This window comes from Pleurodeles waltl, chromosome 5, assembly GCF_031143425.1.
Source record: "Pleurodeles waltl isolate 20211129_DDA chromosome 5, aPleWal1.hap1.20221129, whole genome shotgun sequence".
Lineage (NCBI taxonomy): Eukaryota > Metazoa > Chordata > Amphibia > Caudata > Salamandridae > Pleurodeles > Pleurodeles waltl.
Window position 1 is genome coordinate 1,844,375,266 of NC_090444.1, and position 21,181 is coordinate 1,844,396,446.

General features: G+C 48.2%; 1 protein-coding gene across 1 annotated transcript in view; it reads left to right on the forward strand.

Moving 5' to 3' along the window:
* GLP1R (glucagon like peptide 1 receptor) overlaps positions 1–21,181 on the forward strand; it is a 960,977-nt gene that overhangs the window by 408,568 nt on the left and 531,228 nt on the right. The window lies entirely within an intron of this gene.

The window sequence follows — 21,181 nt, forward strand, 5'->3', positions numbered from 1 at the left end:
CCAGAAGCAATGGCATGATCAGAAGGCTGTTTTGGTTCAGTACCAACCAGGGCAGAAAGTGTGGGTCTTGGAGCCTGTGGCCCCAAGAGCACTCCAAGATAAATGGAGTGGACCCCACACAATTGTTGAAAAGAAGGGTGAAGTCACCTACTTGGTTGACTTAGGCACTGCAAGGAGTCCCCTTAGGGTGCTCCATGTCAACCGCCTGAAACCCTACTATGACAGGGCTGATCTCACCCTGCTCATGGCAACAGATGAGGGACAGGAAGAAGACAGTGATCCTCTACCTGATCTCTTCTCTTCCACAGATCAAGATGCTCTTGTGGAAGGTGTAGTTTTGGCTGATTGTCTTACTGCTGAGCAGAAAGATAATTGCATAAATCTCCTAGGACAATTTTCAGAACTCTTCTCCATTGTGCCAGGCACCACTTCTTGGTGTGAGCACACTATAGATACTGGAGACAGTTTACCTGTCAAAAGTAAGATCTATAGGCAGCCTGACCATGTCAGGTACTGCATAAAGCAAGAAGTTCAGAAAATGTTGGAACTAGGAGTGGTTGAGCACTCTGACAGTCCATGGGCTTCTCCTGTGGTACTGGTACCAAAACCCAATTCTAAAGATGGAAAGAAAGAAATGCGGTTTTGTGTAGACTATAGAGGTCTCAACTTGGTAACCAAAACTGATGCTCACCCTATACCCAGGGCAGATGAGCTCATAGATACACTGGCATCTGCCAAGTATCTAAGCACTTTTGATTTGACTGCAGGGTATTGGCAGATCAAATTGTCAGAAGATGCTAAACCTAAGACTGCATTTTCTACCATTGGAGGACATTACCAGTTTACTGTAATGCCTTTTGGTTTGAAAAATGCACCTGCCACTTTTCAGAGGTTGGTGAACACAGTCCTGCAAGGGCTGGAAGCTTTCAGTGCAGCATATTTGGACGATATAGCTGTCTTTAGCTCCAGCTGGGATGATCACCTGGTCCACCTATGGAAAGTTTTGGAGGCCCTGCAAAAGGCAGGCCTCACTATCAAGGCTTCAAAGTGCCAGATAGGGCAGGGTAAGGTGGTTTATCTGGGACACCTTGTTGGTGGGGAACAGATTGCACCACTTCAGGGGAAAATCCAAACTATTATTGATTGGGTTCCCCCTACCACACAGACTCAGGTGAGAGCCTTCCTAGGCCTCACTGGGTATTACAGGAGGTTCATTAAGAACTATGGCTCCATTGCAGCCCCTCTTAATGACCTCACTTCCAAGAAAATGCCTAAAAAGGTATTGTGGACAGCAACCTGTCAGAAAGCTTTTGAGGAGCTGAAGCAGGCCATGTGCTCTGCACCTGTCCTGAAAAGCCCTTGTTACTCTAAAAAATTCTATGTCCAAACTGATGCATCTGAATTAGGAGTAGGGGCAGTCCTATCACAACTTAATTCTGAGGGCCAGGATCAACCTGTTGCTTTTATTAGTAGAAGGTTAACCCCTAGAGAAAAGCGTTGGTCTGCCATTGAGAGGGAGGCCTTTGCTGTGGTCTGGGCTCTGAAGAAGTTGAGGCCATACCTGTTTGGCACTCACTTCATTGTTCAGACAGACCACAAACCTCTACTTTGGCTAAAACAAATGAAAGGTGAAAATCCTAAATTGTTGAGGTGGTCCATATCCCTACAGGGAATGGACTATACAGTGGAACATAGACCTGGGAGTAGCCACTCCAATGCAGATGGACTCTCCAGATATTTCCACTTAGACAATGAAGACTCATCAGGTAATGGCTAGTCTTATTGTCCTTCGTTTGGGGGGGGGTTGTGTAGGAAAGTACCATCTTGCCTGGCATGTTACCCCCATTTTTCACTGTATATATGTTGTTTTAGTTGTATGTGTCACTGGGACCCTGGTAACCCAGGGCCCCAGTGCTCATAAGTGTGCCTGAATGTGTTACCTGTGTAGTGACTAACTATCTCACTGAGGCTCTGCTAATCAGAACCTCAGTGGTTATGCTCTCTCATTTCTTTCTAAATTGTCACTAACAGGCTAGTGACCAATTTTACCAATTTACATTGGCTTACTGGAACACCCTTATAATTCCCTAGTATATGGTACTGAGGTACCCAGGGTATTGGGGTTCCAGGAGATCCCTATGGGCTGCAGCATTTCTTTTGCCACCCATAGGGAGCTCTGACAATTCTTACACAGGCCTGCCACTGCAGCCTGGGTGAAATAACGTCCACGTTATTTCACAGCCATTTTACACTGCACTTAAGTAACTTATAAGTCACCTATATGTCTAACCTTTACCTGGTAAAGGTTAGGTGCAAAGTTACTTAGTGTGAGGGCACCCTGGCACTAGCCAAGGTGCCCCCACATTGTTCAGAGCCAATTCACTGAACTTTGTGAGTGCGGGGACACCATTACACGCGTGCACTACATATAGGTCACTACCTATATGTAGCTTCACCATGGTAACTCCGAATATGGCCATGTAACATGTCTATGATCATGGAATTGCCCCCTCTATGCCATCCTGGCATTGTTGGTACAATTCCATGATCCCAGTGGTCTGTAGCACAGACCCTGGTACTGCCAGACTGCCCTTCCTGGGGTTTCTCTGCAGCTGCTGCTGCTGCCAACCCCTCAGACAGGCAGCTGCCCTCCTGGGGTCCAGCCAGGCCTGGCCCAGGATGGCAGAACAAAGAACTTCCTCTGAGAGAGGGTGTGACACCCTCTCCCTTTGGAAAATGGTGTGAAGGCAGGGGAGGAGTAGCCTCCCCCAGCCTCTGGAAATGCTTTGTTGGGCACAGATGTGCCCAATTCTGCATAAGCCAGTCTACACCGGTTCAGGGACCCCTTAGCCCCTGCTCTGGCGCGAAACTGGACAAAGGAAAGGGGAGTGACCACTCCCCTGACCTGCACCTCCCCTGGGAGGTGTCCAGAGCTCCTCCAGTGTGCTCCAGACCTCTGCCATCTTGGAAACAGAGGTGCTGCTGGCACACTGGACTGCTCTGAGTGGCCAGTGCCACCAGGTGACGTCAGAGACTCCTGCTGATAGGCTCCTTCAGGTGTTAGTAGCCTTTCCTCTCTCCTAGGTAGCCAAACCCTCTTTTCTGGCTATTTAGGGTCTCTGTCTCTGGGGAAACTTTAGATAACGAATGCATGAGCTCAGCCGAGTTCCTCTGCATCTCCCTCTTCACCTTCTGATAAGGAATCGACCGCTGACCGCGCTGGAAGCCTGCAAACCTGCAACATAGTAGCAAAGACGACTACTGCAACTCTGTAACGCTGATCCTGCCGCCTTCTCGACTGTTTTCCTGCTTGTGCATGCTGTGGGGGTAGTCTGCCTCCTCTCTGCACCAGAAGCTCCGAAGAAATCTCCCGTGGGTCGACGGAATCTTCCCCCTGCAACCGCAGGCACCAAAAAGCTGCATTACCGGTCCCTTGGGTCTCCTCTCAGCACGACGAGCGAGGTCCCTCGAATCCAGCGACACCGTCCAAGTGACCCCCACAGTCCAGTGACTCTTCAGCCCAAGTTTGGTGGAGGTAAGTCCTTGCCTCACCTCGCTGGGCTGCATTGCTGGGAACCGCGACTTTGCAAGCTACTCCGGCCCCTGTGCACTTCCGGCGGAAATCCTTCGTGCACAGCCAAGCCTGGGTCCACGGCACTCGAACCTGCATTGCACGACTTTCTAAGTTGGTCTCCGGCGACGTGGGACTCCTTTGTGCAATTTCGGCGAGCACCGTTTCACGCATCCTCGTAGTGCCTGTTTCTGGCACTTCTCCGGGTGCTACCTGCTTCAGTGAGGGCTCTTTGTCTTGCTCGACGTCCCCTCTCTCTGCAGGTCCAATTTGCGACCTCCTGGTCCCTCCTGGGCCCCAGCAGCGTCCAAAAACGCCAAACGCACGATTTGCGTGTAGCAAGGCTTGTTGGCGTCCATCCGGCGGGAAAACACTTCTGCACGACTCTCCAAGGCGTGGGGGATCCATCCTCCAAAGGGGAAGTCTCTAGCCCTTGTCGTTCCTGCAGTATTCACAGTTCTTCAGCCTAGTAAGAGCTTCTTTGCACCAACCGCTGGCATTTTTTTGGGCATCTGCCCATCTCCGAGTTGCTTGTGACTTTTGGACTTGGTCCCCTTGTTCCACAGGTACCCTCAGTCAGGAATCCATCGTTGTTGCATTGCTGATTTGTGTTTTCCTTGCATTTTCCCTCTAACACGACTATTTTGTCCTTAGGGGAACTTTAGTGCACTTTGCACTCACTTTTCAGGGTCTTGGGGAGGGTTATTTTTCTAACTCTCACTATTTTCTAATAGTCCCAGCGACCCTCTACAAGGTCACATAGGTTTGGGGTCCATTCGTGGTTCACATTCCACTTTTGGAGTATATGGTTTGTGTTGCCCTATCCCTATGTTTCCCCATTGCATCCTATTGTAACTATACATTGTTTGCACTGTTTTCTAAGACTATACTGCATATTTTTGCTATTGTGTATATATATCTTGTGTATATTTCCTATCCTCTCACTGAGGGTACACTCTAAGATACTTTGGCATATTGTCATAAAAATAAAGTACCTTTATTTTTAGTATAACTGTGTATTGTGTTTTCTTATGATATTGTGCATATGACACTAAGTGGTACTGTAGTAGCTTCACACGTCTCCTAGTTCAGCCTAAGCTGCTCTGCTAAGCTACCATTATCTATCAGCCTAAGCTGCTAGACACCCTATACACTAATAAGGGATAACTGGGCCTGGTGCAAGGTGCAAGTACCCCTTGGTACTCACTACAAGCCAGTCCAGCCTCCTACACTTACTGGAACACCCTTATAATTCCCTAGTATATGGTACTGAGGTACCCAGGGTATTTGGGTTCCAGGAGATCCCTATGGGCTGCAGCATTTCTTTTGCCACCCATAGGGAGCTCTGACAATTCTTACACAGGCCTGCCACTGCAGCCTGAGTGAAATAACGTCCACGTTATTTCACAGCCATTTTACACTGCACTTAAGTAACTTATAAGTCACCTATATGTCTAACCTTTACCTGGTAAAGGTTAGGTGCAAAGTTACTTAGTGTGAGGGCACTAGCCAAGGTGCCTCCACATTGTTCAGAGCCAATTCCCTGAACTTTGTGAGTGCGGGGACACCATTACACGCGTGCACAACATATAGGTCACTACCTATATGTAGCTTCACAATGGTAACTCCGAATATGGCCATGTAACATGTCTATGATCATGGAATTGCCCCCTCTATGCCATCCTGGCATAGTTGGCACAATCCCATGATCCCAGTGGTCTGTAGCACAGACCCTGGTACTGCCAAACTGCCCTTCCTGGGGTTTCACTGCAGCTGCTGCTGCTGCCAACCCCTCAGACAGGCATCTGCCCTCCTGGGGTCCAGCCAGGCCTGGCCCAGGATGGCAGAACAAAGAACTTCCTCTGAGAGAGGGTGTGACACCCTCTCCCTTTGGAAAATGGTGTGAAGGCAGGGGAGGAGTAGCCTCCCCCAGCCTCTGGAAATGCTTTGTTGGGCACAGAGGATTCTGCATAAGCCAGTCTACACCGGTTCAGGGGACCCCTTAGCCCTGCTCTGGCGCGAAACTGGACAAAGGAAAGGGGAGTGACCACTCCCCTGACCTGCACCTCCCCTGGGAGGTGTCCAGAGCTCCTCCAGTGTGCTCCAGACCTCTGCCATCTTGGAAACAGAGGTGCTGCTGGCACACTGGACTGCTCTGAGTGGCCAGTGCCACCAGGTGACGTCAGAGACTCCTTGTGATAGGCTCCTTCAGGTGTTGCTAGCCTATCCTCTCTCCTAGGTAGCCAAACCCTATTTTCTGGCTATTTAGGGTCTCTGTCTCTGGGGAAACTTTAGATAACGAATGCAAGAGCTCATCTGAGTTCCTCTGCATCTCTCTCTTCACCTTCTGCCAAGGAATCGACTGCTGACCGCGCTGGAAGCCTGCAAACCTGCAACATAGTAGCAAAGACGACTACTGCAACTCTGTAACGCTGATCCTGCCGCCTTCTCGACTGTTTTCCTGCTTGTGCATGCTGTGGGGGTAGTCTGCCTCCTCTCTGCACCAGAAGCTCCGAAGAAATCTCCCGTGGGTCGACGGAATCTTCCCCCTGCAACCGCAGGCACCAAAAAGCTGCATTACCGGTCCCTTGGGTCTCCTCTCAGCACGACGAGCGAGGTCCCTCGAATCCAGTGACTCTGTCCAAGTGACCCCCACAGTCCAGTGACTCTTCAGTCCAAGTTTGGTGGAGGTAAGTCCTTGCCTCACCTCGCTGGGCTGCATTGCTGGGAACCGCGACTTTTGCAGCTAATCCGGCCCCTGTGCACTTCCGGCGGAAATCCTTCGTGCACAGCCAAGCCTGGGTCCACGGCACTCTAACCTGCATTGCACGACTTTCTAAGTTGGTCTCCGGCGACGTGGGACTCCTTTGTGCGACTTCGGATGAGCACCGTTTCACGCATCCTCGTAGTGCCTGTTTCTGGCACTTTTCTGGGTGCTACCTGCTGCTAAGAGGGCTCCTTGTCTTGCTCGACGTCCCCTCTCTCTCCTGGTCCAATTTGCGACCTCCTGGTCCCTCCAGGGCCACAGCAGCGTCCAAAAACGCTAACCGCATGATTTGCAGCTAGCAAGGCTTGTTGGCGTTCTTTCGGCGGGAAAACACTTCTGCACGACTCTCCACGGCGAGAGGGATCCGTCCACCAAAGGGGAAGTCTCTAGCCCTTTTCGTTCCTGCAGAAACCTCAGCTTCTTCTGTCCAGTAGAAGCTTCTTTGCACCCGCAGCTGGCATTTCTTGGGCATCTGCCCATCTCCGACTTGCTTGTGACTTTTGGACTTGGTCCCCTTGTTCCACAGGTACCCTCGATTGGAAATCCACAGTTGTTGCATTGTTGGTTTGTGTCTTTCCTGCATTATTCCTCTAACACGACTTCTTTGTCCTAAGGGGAACTTTAGTGCACTTTGCACTCACTTTTCAGGGTCTTGGGGAGGGTTATTTTTCTAACTCTCACTATTTTCTAATAGTCCCAGCGACCCTCTACAAGGTCACATAGGTTTGGGGTCCATTCGTGGTTCGCATTCCACTTTTGGAGTATATGGTTTGTGTTGCCCCTATCCCTATGTTTCCCCATTGCATCCTATTGTAACTATACATTGTTTGCACTGTTTTCTAAGACTATACTGCATATTTTTGCTATTGTGTATATATATCTTGTGTATATTTCCTATCCTCTCACTGAGGGTACACTCTAAGATACTTTGGCATATTGTCATAAAAATAAAGTACCTTTATTTTTAGTATAACTGTGTATTGTGTTTTCTTATGATATTGTGCATATGACACTAAGTGGTACTGTAGTAGCTTCACACGTCTCCTAGTTCAGCCTAAGCTGCTCTGCTAAGCTACCATTATCTATCAGCCTAAGCTGCTAGACACCCTATACATTAATAAGGGATAACTGGGCCTGGTGCAAGGTGCAAGTACCCCTTGGTACTCACTACAAGCCAGTCCAGCCTCCTACAACCTTACCCTGCCCTATCTGGCACTTTGAAGCCTTGATAGTGAGGCCTGCCTTTTGTAGGGCCTCCAAAACTTTCCATAGGTGGACCAGGTGATCATCCCAGCTGGAGCTAAAGACAGCTATATCGTCCAAATATGCTGCACTGAAAGCCTCCAGCCCTTGCAGGACTGTGTTCACCAACCTTTGAAAAGTGGCAGGTGCATTTTTCAAACCAAAAGGCATTACAGTAAACTGGTAATGGCCTCCAATGGTTGAAAATGCAGTTTTAGGTTTAGCATCTTCTGACAATTTGATCTGCCAATACCCTGCAGTCAAATCAAAAGTGCTTAGATACTTGGCAGATGCCAGTGTATATATGAGCTCATCTGCCCTGGGTATAGGGTGAGCATCAGTTTTGGTTACCAGGTTGAGACCTCTATAGTCTACACAAAACCGCATTTCCTTCTTTCCATCTTTGGAATGGGGTTTTGGTACAAGTACCACAGGAGAAGCCCATGGACTTTCAGAGTGCTCAACCACTCCTAGTTCTAACATTTTCTGCACCTCTTGCTTTATGCAGTCCCTGACATGGTCAGGCTGCCTATAGATCTTACTTTTGACAGGGAAACTGTCTCCAGTATCTATAGTGTGCTCACACCAAGAAGTGGTACCTGGCACAGTAGAGAAGAGTTCAGAGAATTGATCTAGGAGATTTATGCAATGGTCTTTCTGCTCAGCAGTAAGACAATCAGCCAAAACTACACCTTCCACAAGAGCATCTTGTTCTGTGGAAGAGAAGAGATCAGGTAGAGGATCACTGTCTTCTTCCTGTCCCTCATCAGTTGCCATGAGCAGGGTGAGATCAGCCCTGTCATAGTAGGGTTTCAGGCGGTTTACATGGAGTACCCTAAGGGGACTCCTTGCAGTGCCTAAGTCAACTAAATAGGTGACTTCACCCTTTTTCTCAACAACTGTGTGGGGACCACTCCATTTATCTTGGAGTGCTCTTGGGGCCACAGGCTCCAAGACCCACACTTTCTGCCCTGGTTGGTACTGAACCAAAACAGCCTTCTGATCATGCCATTGCTTCTGGAGCTCTTGGCTGGCCTGAAGGTTTTTGCTGGCCTTTTTCATGTACTCAGCCATCCTTGATCTGAGGCCAAGTACATAATCCACAATATCCTGCTTAGGAGCTTTTAAAGGTTGTTCCCAACCCTCCTTTACAAGTGTGAGTGGACCCCTAACAGGGTGACCAAAAAGAAGTTCAAAGGGGCTGAAGCCCACTCCTTTCTGGGGTACCTCCCTGTAGGCAAAAAGGAGGCATGGTAACAGGATATCCCATCTCCTGCGGAGTTTTTCAGGGAGACCCATAATCATGCCTTTGAGAGTTTTATTAAATCTCTCCACCAGTCCATTTGTTTGTGGATGATAGGGTGTAGTGAACTTGTAAGTTACACCACACTCCTTCCACATGGCCTTTAAGTATGCAGACATGAAATTGCTTCCCCTGTCTGATTCTACTTCCTTTGTGAAGCCCACCCTAGAAAATATTCCCAGGAGGGCCTTTGCCACTGCAGGTGCTGTAGTGGTCCTTAAAGGAATTGCTTCAGGGTATCTTGTGGCATGGTCCACTACCACCAAGATAAACCTATTGCCTGAAGCAGTAGGAGGGTCAAGGGGGCCAACTATGTCAACCCCTACCCTTTCAAAGGGAACCCCAACCACAGGCAGTGGGATAAGGGGTGCCTTTGGAGTGCCACCTGTCTTGCCACTGGCTTGACAGGTTTCACAGGACTTACAAAAATCTTTTGTGTCCTCAGACATCCTAGGCCAATGAAACAAGGGGACAAGTCTGTCCCAAGTTTTCATTTGTCCCAGGTGTCCAGCTAGGGGAATGTCGTGGGCTAGAGTTAGGAGGAACTTTCTGTACTCCTGAGGAATCACTAATCTCCTGGCAGCTCCAGGTTTAGGATCCCTATACTCAGTGTACAAGAGGTTGTCCTCCCAGTAAACTCTGTGAGAGTCACTGACATCCCCATTAGCCTGTTTGACAGCTTGCTGTCTTAGACCCTCTAGTGTGGGACAGGTTTGCTGTGCCACACTCAGCTCTTCCCTGGCAGGCCCCCCTTCACCCAAAAGCTCAGCAGTGTCTGCTTCAAGCTCCTCTGGTGTAGGTTCTGCACAGGGAGGGAATTCTTCTTCCTCAGAAGTAGAATCCACTGTAGAGGGAGGGATAGTAGGAAGTGGTTTGCTTCTACTAGCCCTAGCTTTAGGGAGCACTTGGTCCATTGTTCCAGGATCCAAGCTTCCCTGTCCTTTTTGCTTTTTGGCCTGAGCCCTTGTCGAAGCAAAAATATGCCCTGGGATGCCCAGCATTGCTGCATGGGCCTCCAACTCCACATCTGACCAAGCTGATGTCTCCGAATCATTTCCTAGTAGACAGTCTACAGGTAAATCTGTGGCTACCACAACTTTCTTTGGACCAGTAACCCCGCCCCAGTTGAGATTAACAACAGCCATGGGGTGGCTAAGTGTGTTGTTGTGAGCATCGGTTACTTGGTACTGGTGACCAAGTAGGTGTTGTTCAGGGTGGACCAGTTTCTCTATGACCATAGTCACACTGGCTCCAGTGTCCCTGTAGGCCTGAATCTCAACACCATTTATTAGGGGTAGCTGCTTGTACTTATCCATATTAAGGGGACAAGCAACTAAGGTGGCTAAATCAATAGCCCCCTCAGAGACTAACACAGCCTCTGTGGCCTCCCTAACTAGGCCAACCCCAACTAAGTTACCAATAGTGAGCCCAGCTACTCCCTTGGATTGGCTATTAGTAGGTTTGCTCCCACCACCACTGCTATTAGTAGGGACACTAGGTGTAGCAGTAGGGGTTGTAGTGGTAGGAGGCTTGGTGCTTTTCTTTGGACAACTGGGATCTGTTGTCCAATGGCCTTTTACTTTACATAAATAGCACCATGGTTTCTTTTCTTTGTTTTGATTAAAGGAGGATTTGGACCCACCACCCCCACCAGAGTGTTTTTGTGGGCCTGATGAAGACTCATTTTTAGATTTGTCCCCACCCTTGTCAGAAGACTTACCATCCTTCTTTTTGTTGCCATCTTTGTCACCCCCTGTATGAACTTTTCTGTTCACCCTTGTTCTGACCCATTTGTCTGCCTTCTTTCCCAATTCTTGGGGAGAGGTCAGATCAGAGTCCACCAAGTACTGGTGCAACAAATCAGACACACAATTATTAAGAATATGCTCTCTCAGGATCAAGTTATACAGGCTGTCATAATCAGTAACTTTACTGCCATGTAACCAACCCTCCAAGGCCTTCACTGAATGGTCAATGAAATCAACCCAGTCTTGTGAAGACTCCTTTTTGGTCTCTCTGAACTTTATCCTGTATTGTTCAGTGGTTAAGCCATAACCATCCAGGAGTGCATTCTTAAGAACTGTAAAATTATTGGCATCACTTTCTTTCACAGTAAGGAGCCTATCCCTACCTTTTCCACTAAATGATAGCCATAGGATAGCAGCCCACTGCCTTTGAGGGACATCCTGTACAACACAGGCCCTCTCAAGTGCAGCAAACCACTTGTTAATGTCATCCCCCTCCTTATAAGGGGGAACTATCTTGTACAGATTCCTGGAATCATGCTCTTTTGCAGGATGACTATGGGGAATACTGCTGCTGCCACCATGGGTTTCAAAACCCAACTTCTGTCTTTCCTTCTCTAATTCTAAAGACTGTCTATCCAAATCCAGCTGTTGCTTTTTAAGCTTCAGTCTGGTTTGTTCCACCCTCAACTTATTGAGTTCCCTTTCTAACAATCTGTCATCAGGGTTGGTGGGAGGGACATTTCTAGATACAGAGGTATGATGGGAATGAACAGAAGGAGACCTGTCCCTTACAGAGGGCACCCTAACAGCTTGGCTGACAGTGTAATGTGAGAGCACACCATCTGTATGATGTGACTCCACCTCAGTACCAACTATGCTAGACTGTCTAGTAATGGGCAGGCTAGAAAGTTTCTTTCCTGAATCTTTTCCTGGGGAGTCCCTGGATCAGATTGGGAACCATTAGCTACTTTTTCAACAGATGGGGCACTTTTAGCCTTATCTTGTTCTCTAAGCATGTTAAGTAACAATTCCAAGGAAGGATTCTTCCCTACACTCAAACCTCTCTCTATGCAGAGACTCCTTGCTCCTTTCCAGCTAAGGTGATCATATGCAAGTTTGGACAGATCAACATTTTGGCCTGTCCCAGACATTTTTAGAGAGAGTTAAAGTGATAGAAAAAGAGAAAAAAGTTTTCAGAACTTTTAGAAAGACAGAAAAAAAAACTTTTTAAACTTTTTAGAACTTTTTAGAAAGTTTAGAAGTACTTTTCAGCACTTAGAAAAGAGTGAAAAGAGGAAATGCAAAACTTTTTGGTTATGTGTATATACACTGAACTTGTTTTGTATATTTTTCTCTTATGAAAAGTACAATGACAAGAGTGGTAAGTAGTCTCAAAGCACTTATCCCACCGCTGCACAACCAATGTAGGAGGCTGGACTGGCTTGTAGTGAGTACCAAGGGGTACTATCACCTTGCACCAGGCCCAGTTATCCCTTATTAGTGTATAGGGTGTCTAGCAGCTTAGGCTGATAGATAATGGTAGCTTAGCAGAGCAGCTTAGGCTGAACTAGGAGACGTGTGAAGCTACTACAGTACCACTTAGTGTCATATGCACAATATCATAAGAAAACACAATACACAGTTATACTAAAAATAAAGGTACTTTATTTTTATGACAATATGCCAAAGTATCTTAGAGTGTACCCTCAGTGAGAGGATAGGAAATATACACAAGATATATATACACAATACCAAAAATATGCAGTATAGTCTTAGAAAACAGTGCAAACAATGTATAGTTACAATAGGATGCAATGGGGACACATAGGGATAGGGGCAACACAAACCATATACTCCAAAAGTGGAATGCGAACCACGAATGGACCCCAAACCTATGTGACCTTGTAGAGGGTCGCTGGGACTATTAGAAAATAGTGAGAGTTAGAAAAATAACCCTCCCCAAGACCCTGAAAAGTGAGTGCAAAGTGCACTAAAGTTCCCCTAAGGATAAAGAAGTCGTGTTAGAGGAATAATGCAGGAAAGACACAAACCAACAATGCAACAACGATGGATTTCCAATCTAGGGTACCTGTGGAACAAGGGGACCAAGTCCAAAAGTCACAAGCAAGTCGAAGATGGGCATATGCCCAGGAAATGCCAGCTGTGGATGCAAAGAAGCTTCTACTGGACAGAAGAAGCTGAGGTTTCTGCAGGAACGAAAAGGGCTAGAGACTTCCCCTTTGGTGGACGGATCCCTCTCGCCGTGGAGAGTCGTGCAGAAGTGTTTTCCCGCCGAAAGAACGCCAACAAGCCTTGCTAGCTGCAAATCGTGCGGTTAGCGTTTTTTGGACGCTGCTGTGGCCCAGGAGGGACCAGGAGGTCGCAAATTGGACCAGGAGGTAGAGGGGACGTCGCGCAAGACAAGGAGCCCTCTTAGCAGAAGGTAGCACCCGGAGAAGTGCCAGAAACATGCACTACGAGGATGCGTGAAACGGTGCTCGCCGAAGTTGCACAAAGGAGTCCCACGTCGCCGGAGAACAACTTAGGAGGTGGTGCAATGCAGGTTAGAGTGCCGTGGACCCAGGCTGGACTGTGCACAAAGGATTTCCGCCGTAAGTGCACGGAGGCCGGAGTAGCTGCAAAAGTCGCGGTTCCCAGCAATGCAGTCTAGCGAGGTGAGGCAAGGACTTACCTCCACCAAACTTGGACTGAAGAGTCACTGGACTGTGGGAGTCACTTGGACAGAGTTGCTGGATTCGAGGGACCTCGCTCGTCGTGCTGAGAGGAGACCCAAGGGACCGGTAATGCAGCTTTTTGGTGCCTGCGGTTGCAGGGGGAAGATTCCGTCGACCCACAGGAGATTTCTTCGGAGCTTCTAGTGCAGAGAGGAGGCAGACTACCCCCACAGCATGCACCACCAGGAAAGCAGTCGAGAAGGCGGCAGGATCAGCGTTACAGACTTGCAGTAGTCGTCTTTGCTACTATGTTGCAGTTTTGCAGGCTTCCAGCGCGGTCAGCAGTCGATTCCTTGGCAGAAGGTGAAGAGAGAGATGCAGAGGAACTCGGATGAGCTCTTGCATTCGTTATCTAAAGTTTCCCCAGAGACAGAGACCCTAAATAGCCAGAAAAGAGGGTTTGGCTACCTAGGAGAGAGGATAGGCTAGCAACACCTGGAGGAGCCTATCAGAAGGAGTCTCTGACGTCACCTGGTGGCACTGGCCACTCAGAGCAGTCCAGTGTGCCAGCAGCACCTCTGTTTCCAAGATGGCAGAGGTCTGGAGCACACTGGAGGAGCTCTGGACACCTCTCAGGGGAGGTGCAGGTCAGGGGAGTGGTCACTCCCCTTTCCTTTGTCCAGTTTCGCGCCAGAGGAGGGCTAAGGGGTCCCCTGAACCGGTGTAGACTGGCTTATGCAGAATTGGGCACATCTGTGCCCAAGAAAGCATTTCCAGAGGCTGGGGGAGGCTACTCCTCCCCTGCCTTCACACCATTTTCCAAAGGGAGAGGGTGTAACACCCTCTCTCAGAGGAAGTCCTTTGTTCTGCCATCCTGGGCCAGGCCTGGCTGGACCCCAGGAGGGCAGCTGCCTGTCTGAGGGGTTGGCAGCAGCAGCAGCTGCAGTGAAACCCCAGGAAAGGTAGTTTGGCAGTACCAGGGCCTGTGCTACAGACCACTGGGATCATGGGATTGGGCCAACTATGCCAGGATGGTATAGAGGGGGCAATTCCATGATCATAGACATGTTACATGGCCATATTCGGAGTTACCATTGTGAAGCTACATATAGGTAGTGACCTATATGTAGTGCACGCGTGTAATGGTGTCCCCGCACTCACAAAGTCCGGGGAATTGGCCCTGAACAATGTGGGGGCACGTTGGCTAGTGCCAGGGTGCCCTCACACTAAGTAACTTTGCACCTAACCTTTACCAGGTAAAGGTTAGACATATAGGTGACTTATAAGTTACTTAAGTGCAGTGTAAAATGGCTGTGAAATAACGTGGACGTTATTTCACTCAGGCTGCAGTGGCAGGCCTGTGTAAGAATTGTCAGAGCTCCCTATGGGTGGCAAAAGAAATGCTGCAGCCCATAGGGATCTCCTGGAACCCCAATACCCTGGGTACCTCAGTACCATATACTAGGGAATTGTAAGGGTGTTCCAGTAAGCCAATGTAAATTGGTAAAATTGGTCACTAGCCTGTTAGTGACAATTTGGAAAGAAATGAGAGAGCATAACCACTGAGGTTCTGATTAGCAGAGCCTCAGTGAGACAGTTAGTCACTACACAGGTAACACATTCAGGCACACTTATGAGCACTGGGGCCCTGGGTTACCAGGGTCCCAGTGACACATACAACTAAAACAACATATATACAGTGAAAAATGGGGGTAACATGCCAGGCAAGATGGTACTTTCCTACAACTGGTTACTCCCTTTATCATCCACTATATGGTTACTTCCCTGTGGGGATGTAAACCACCCTGTTTGAAGTTTTTTAGCTAAGCAACAATGTGAAGATATATTTTCAGAGTTTCTATCAGTAAGTTTTAGTTTAGAGCAGTGGGAATTATCCACTGAACCTATTTCTAGTGGAGAGAATGCCAGACAGGTATGCTGTCTCAGTAAAGCCATAGCTGGGCAATAACTTTGTCCATATGGCTGGAAGAGAGAACAGGGATGCTGTTTCTCTTTAGTTGGAGCAGGGCAGGGATGCTGTCCTATGAGCTCTACACTAGGGCAGGGATGCTGTCCTAAGTGTTGTGAGGCAGTGCAGGGTTTCTGCACTAAAGTTTCTCTGGGAGGGTTGGAGGGATGCTCCATGTTAACTAAAATGGTGCTCTTTTTCTCACCAATGTTAGTTATCCCACAGAGAGGTACTTCCACCTCAGGGAGTACAGCTATGCCAGCTGATGATTCCCTTGGAACAGGTGCCACCCCAGGAGAGGTTTCTCCCACCACAGGAATGGTATCCTGAATGGCAGGGTGGTTAGGGGATACCGTGATACCCTTTTTACCTGTTGTTGGAGAGGGATCCTGAGTTTTCAGGCCTTCTCTCATTTGCTTTTTCATTTCAGTAGAAATGAGAGGGAACAATTCCTCAGGGATACACAGCATGGCTGCATGGGTATAAAACTCTACATCAGCCCAACCTGAGGCCTCTAGGTCATTACCTAAGAGACAGTCTACAGGTAAACTAGGTGACACTACCACCTGCTTAGGGCCAGCAACTCCACCCCAATTAAGCTGAACTATAGCTAAGGGAAGAAACTTAGTGGAGTTATGGACATCAATAATCTTATACTGTTGTCCAATAATGTGTTGTTCAGGAGCCACAAGGTTTTTAGTCACTAAAGTGATACTGGCACCTGTGTCCCTGTAGGCCTGAGCCTCAACACCATTTATTGTAACTGTCTGCCTGTACTTATCCATTGTAAGGGGACAAGCAGCCAGTGTGGCAAGGCCAATGCCACTAGGTGTGACAGAAACTGTCTTGGGACTGACTACCCCAGTTTCTATGATGGACCCATAAGTGAACCCAACTACACCCTTAACTTGACTGGTGCCAGCAGTCCCCCCACTAGTACCACTACTGCTAGGGGCACTAGAGCTTGATGTATTAGTGGTGGTAGGCTCAGGGGGTTTACCTGGACAGGACTTATCCCCTGGCCTATGGCCTCCGTTTTTACACACAAAGCACAAAGGCTTTTTTATGTGTGTGGGTTGAGAAGAAGAGGAAGAATTTGTTTTATCCCCACCCCCTGAAGAGTGTTTAGGACTTGAAGAAGGATCTTTGGTTTTACCCTTGTCCCTATGCTTATCCTGAGATTTCTCACCATCTTTCTTCTTGCCATCCTTGTCACCACCTGTATGAACTTTTCTGTTCACTCTTGTTCTGACCCATTTGTCTGCCTTCTTTCCCAATTCTTGGGGAGAGGTCAGATCTGAGTCCACTAGGTACTGGTGCAACAAATCAGACACACAATTATTAAGAATATGCTCTCTCAGGATTAGGTTATACAGGCTTTCATAGTCAGAAACTTTACTGCCATGTAACCACCCCTCCAAGGCCTTCACTGAATGGTCAACAAAGTCTACCTAGTCTTGTGAAGACTCCTTTTTGGTTTCTCTGAACTTGATCCTGTACTGTTCAGTGGTTAAGCCATAACCATCTAGGAGTGCATTCTTAAGAACTGTAAAATTATTGGCATCACTTTCTTTAACAGTAAGGAGCCTATCCCTACCCTTTCCACTGAAAGATAGCCATAGGATAGCAGCCCACTGCCTTTGAGGGACATCCTGTACAGCACAGGCCCTCTCAAGTGCAGTAAACCACTTGTTAATGTCATCCCCCTCCTTGTAGGGGGGAACTATCTTGTGCAGCTTCCTAGAATCATGCTCTTTTGCAGGATGACTATTTGGAATACTGCTGCTGCCACCATGGGGTCAAAACCCCAACCTCTGTCTTTCTTTTTCTAAGTCAAATGCTTCCCTGTCTAGATCCAGCTGTTACTTTTTAAGCTTCAGCCTGGACTCTTCCACTCTCAATCTATTGAGTTCCCTTTCTAACAATCTGTCTTCAGGGAGGGTGGGTTGGGCATGCCTCGACACAGAAGAATGGTGTGAATGGACAGAGGGAGACCTGTCCCTAACAGATGGCACTCTAACATTCTGGCCTACAGAAGTAACACTCCTACTGTGATGGGAACTCACATTAGTACCAGCCATGCTAGGTGGCTTGCTAGGGGGCAGGCTGGGAAGGTTCCCTTCTAACTCTCTTACTAGGTGTGCCCCAGAGTCAGAGTGTGAACCATCAGCTAATTTCTCAACAGAGGTGCCAACTAAGGTCTTATCCTGTTCAATGAGCATATTAACTAACAGTTCTCTTGAGGGATTCTTCCCTACCCCTAAACCTCTTTCAATGCAGAGACTCCTTGCTCCTTTCCAGCTAAGGTGATCATATGCAAGTTTAGTCAGATCAACAGTTTGACCTATACCAGACATTATAGAAAAGGTTTAAGGGACAGAAAAAGAAAGAAAAAAAAGTTTTCAGGTCTTTTTAAGGAACAGAAAAAAACTTTTAAAACTTTTTAAGAACTTTTTGAAAGTTTAGAAGTAATTTTCAGCACTTAGAAAAGGAGTGAGAGAAGAAAAGCAAAACCTTTTGGTTAGGTGTACATACACTGAACTTGTTTTGTATATTTTTCTCTTATGAAAAGTACAATATGACAAAGTGGTAAGTAGTTGCAAGTACTTATCCCACCGCTGCACAACCAATGTAGGAGGCTGGCCTGGTTTGTAGTGGGTACCAAGGGGTACTTACACTCTGCACCAGGTCCAGGTGTCCCTTATTAGTGTAGAGGGGTATCTAGCAGCTTAGGCTGATAGAAAATGGTAGCTTAGCAGAGCAGCTTAGGCTGAACTAGGAGACGAGTGAAGCTCCTACAGTACCACTAGTGTCATATGCACAATATCATAAGAAAACACAATACACAGATATACTAAAAATAAAGGTACTTTATTTTTATGACAATATGCCAAAGTATCTCAGTGAGTACCCTCAGTATGAGGATAGCAAATATACACAAGATATATGTACACAATACCAAAATATGCAGTAATAGCAATAGAAAACAGTGCAACCAATGTATAGTCACAATAGAATGCAATGGGAGCACATAGAGATAGGGGCAACACAAACCATATACTCTAGAAGTGGAATGCGAACCACGAATGGACCCCAAACCTATGTGAGCTTGTAGAGGGTCGCTGGGACTGTAAGAAAACAGTGAGGGTTAGAAAAATAGCCCACCCCAAGACCCTGAAAAGTGGGTGCAAAGTGCACCTAAGTTCCCCAGAGAGCACAGAAGTCGTGATAGGGGAATTCTGCAAGAAATACCAACACCAGCAATGCAACAACAATGGATTTCCAGACGAGAGTACCTGTGGAACAAGGGGACCAAGTCCAAAAGTCACGATCAAGTCAGGAGTGGGCAAATGCCCAGGAAATGCCAGCTGTGGGTGCAAAGAAGCTGCCACCGGATGGTAGAAGCTGTGGATTCTGCAAGAACGACAAGGGCTAGAAACTTCCCCTTTGGAGGATGGATGTCCCACGTGGTGTAGAAGCTTGCAGAGGTATTTTCGTGCAGAAAGACCGCAAAACAAGGCCTTGCTAGCTGCAAGGGTCGCGGTTAGGGTTTTTGGATGCTGCTGTGGCCCAGGAGGGACCAGGATGTAGCCAATTGCGTGAGGAGACAGAGGGGGCGTCCAGCAAGACAAAGAGCCCACTCAGAAGCAAGCAGCACCCGCAGAAGTGCCAGAACAGGCACTACGGAGTGGAGTGAACCGGAGCTCACCCGAAGTCACAAAGGAAGGTCCCACGACGCTGGAGGACAACTCAGGAGGTCGTGCACTGCAGGTTAGAGTGCCGGGGACCCAGGCTTGGCTGTGCACAAAGAAAATCCTGGAAGAGTGCACAGGAGCCGGAGCAGCTGCAAAACACGCGGTTCCCAGCAATGCAGTCTAGCGTGGGGAGGCAAGGACTTACCTCCACCAAACTTGGACTGAAGAGTCACTGGACTGTGGGAGTCACTTGGACAGAGTTGCTGAGTTCAAGGGACCTCGCTCGTCGTGCTGAGAGGAGACCCCGAGGACTGGTGAAGCAGTTCTTTGGTGCCTGCGGTTGCAGGGGGAAGATTCCGTCGACCCACAGGAGATTTCTTCAGAGCTTCTAGTGCAGAGAGGAGGCAGACTACCCCCACAGCATGCACCACCAGGAAAACAGCCGAGAAGGCGGCAGGATCAGCGTTACAAGGTCGAAGTAGTCGTCTTTGCTACTTTGTTGCAGTTTTGCAGGCTTCCAGCGCGGTCAGCAGTCGATTCCTTGGCAGAAGGTGAAGAGAGAGATGCAGAGGAACTCTGATGAGCTCTTTCATTCGTTATCTAAAGAATTCCCCCCCAAAGCAGAGACCCTAAATAGCCAGAAAAGGAGGTTTGACTACTTAGGAGAGAGGATAGGCTAGCAACACCTGGAGGAGCCTATCAGAAGGAGTCTCTGACGTCACCTGCTGGCCCTGGCCACTCAGAGCAGTTCAGTGTGCCAGCAGCACCTCTGTTTCCAAGATGGCAGAGGTCTGGAGCACACTGGAGGAGCTCTGAGCACCTCCCAGGGGAGGTGCAGGTCAGGGGAGTGGTCAATCCCCTTTCCTTTGTCCAGTTTCGCGCCTGAGCAGGGCTGGGGGATTCCTGAACCGGTGTAGACTGGCTTATGCAGAGATGGGCACCATCTGTGCCCATCAAAGCATTTCCAGAGGCTGGGGGAGGCTACTCCTCCCCAGCCCTGACACCTTTTTCCAAAGGGAGAGGGTGTAACACCCTCTCTCTGAGGATGTCCTTTGTTCTGCCTTCCTGGGCCAAGCCTGTCTGGCCCCCAGGAGGGCAGAAACCTGTCTGAGGGGTTGGCAGCCGCAGCAGCTGCAGTGAAACCCCAGGAAAGGCAGTTTGGCAGTACCCGGGTCTGTGCTAGAGACCCGGGGGATCATGGGATTGTCTCCCCAATACCAGGATGCATTGGGGGGGGGCAATTCCATGATCTTAGACATGTTACATGGCCATGTTCGGAGTTACCATTGTGAAGCTATACATAGGTAGTGACCTATGTATAGTGCACGCGTGTAATGGTGTCCCCGCACTCACAAAGTCCGAGGAATTTGCCCTGAACAATGTGGGGGCACCTTGGCTAGTGCCAGGGTGCCCACACACTAAGTAACTTAGCACTCAACCTTTACCAGGTAAAGGTTAGACATATAGGTGACTTATAAGTTACTTAAGTGCAGTGGTAAATGGCTGTGAAAAAACGTGGACGTTATTTCACTCAGGTTGCAGTGGCAGGCCTGTGTAAGAATTGTCAGAGCTCCCTATGGGTGGCAAAAGAAATGCTGCAGCCCATAGGGATCTCCTGGAACCCCAATACCCTGGGTACCTCAGTACCATATACTAGGGAATTATAAGGGTGTTCCAGTATGCCAATGTAAATTGGTGAAATTGGTCACTAGCCTGTTAGTGACAATTTGTATAGAGAGAGCATAACCACTGAGGTTCTGATTAGCAGAGCCTCAGTGAGACAGTTAATCACTACACAGGTAACACATTCAGGCACACTTATGAGCACTGGGGCCCTGGGTTACCAGGGTCCCAGTGACACATACAACTAAAACAACATATATACAGTGAAAAATGGGGGTAACATGCCAGGCAAGATGGTACTTTCCTACAACTGGTTACTCCCTTTATCATCCACTATATGGTTACTTCCCTGTGGGGATGTAAACCACCCTGTTTGAAGTTTTTTAGCTAAGCAACAATGTGAAGATATATTTTCAGAGTTTCTATCAGTAAGTTTTAGTTTAGAGCAGTGGGAATTATCCACTGAACCTATTTCTAGTGGTGAGAATGCCAGACAGGTATGCTGTCTCAGTAAAGCCATAGCTGGGCAAAAACTTTGTCCATATGGCTGGAAGAGAGAACAGGGATGCTGTTTCTCTTTAGTTGGAG